The sequence below is a fragment of the Macrobrachium rosenbergii genome, chromosome 13 (assembly GCF_040412425.1).
Source record: "Macrobrachium rosenbergii isolate ZJJX-2024 chromosome 13, ASM4041242v1, whole genome shotgun sequence".
NCBI classification, from domain to species: domain Eukaryota; kingdom Metazoa; phylum Arthropoda; class Malacostraca; order Decapoda; family Palaemonidae; genus Macrobrachium; species Macrobrachium rosenbergii.
The window spans coordinates 25,994,964-25,996,371 of record NC_089753.1 but is presented as its reverse complement, the minus strand read 5'-3'; positions in this window follow the sequence as shown (position 1 = coordinate 25,996,371).

Genomic DNA, 1,408 nt, shown 5'->3' with positions numbered 1-1,408 from the left:
ACACAGTTCCGATTCCGAACTTCCGAGGGACAGGTTAACGAGTAATTTTTCCTTTTATTTTCATTAATAAATTTTTGTTTTGATTAATAAATGTTATAATTAATTCTTTATATGTACATTTTCTTATAGAATATAGTATTTCACATGATGTGTTCAAATATTTATTCGTCGTAATCAAAATATTACACGATTACACAGTTCCGGGAGATGATATGGTCTCGGGCCAACGAGTAGGTTTTCCTTTTATTTCGAATAGTAAATGGTGTGTAAGTTCTTCTTTTGATGTAAAATTTCTTATAGGTTACAATATCTTACGTGGTGGTGTTCAACTATTTATTCGTGCAGTTAAAACTCAAACCTCGCCACAATCAAAATATTTCACGATTCCACAGTTCCCCGAGATATTGTCGCTGGCCAACGAGTAGTTTTTCCTTTCATTTCGATTAATAAATGTGGTAAGTTCTTCTTTTGACGTACAATTTCTTCTAGACTACAATAATTTCACATGATGGTATTCAAATATTTATTCATGTACATAAAGTTTACTTTGGTTAAATCGTTTTACTTTTTGTTTCTTCTTTTTTCTTTTTAGCTCAGTAAGATTCCCTCGCCATTTTTTCAGTCAATCTTTTATATTATTTCAGTCGCATTAATGTTTTTGATACAAGAAAGAAAGTCGCTGTTGGATGACAGACAAGAGGGAGCATGAATACACCTATGAACTCGATATTAAGTGTTGCTGGGTTTTTTTTCACAAGTCTGGGGAACGTATCTCCCATTATAGATAGAACACCACAGTGACAGCATGTTTTGCAGTATTCATAATAACTCATATATACATTCTTTTGTTACATAATGCAGATTTTAAGTACATTAATAATAGTATTATTATATATTTTTGTTCTGTATGATTAACTCGTGATGAATAAATCCGATAGATACTCACCAAAGTTGATTCATTCGTGAAATCAGAATCCTCACTAGCATTTATGTTACTAATCGAATTTTCAAGTTTTCTGGTTTGGAAAAATTGATATTTCCTAAAAGTACCGTGTTGTCGAGTCAAACTTCATTAGAGCCTCTATCTGATTTCTTGAATGCCTTATCTCCATCTCATTTCAATAATTTGACCTTAGCCAATTAAGCTTTCTTATTTTATATTGCCTAGGTCAGCCTTTGGGCGCTCCTCATATTTATCCAGCAAAATTGCAGAGTCTGGCTTCTTGTTTTATTTGATACACTCCTCTGTTTTCACCCTTCAAAGGGTGGCATCCCTTATAGGTACAAATCCATTCTAAGATAAAGCCCTCTCCTCTTCCATGAAACCTGCCTTGTGATATCAAATAAAATGGCTTTCTTTTTTAGTTTTCCATTTATTCAGCTTAACACATGGCTACATTCACAGAAA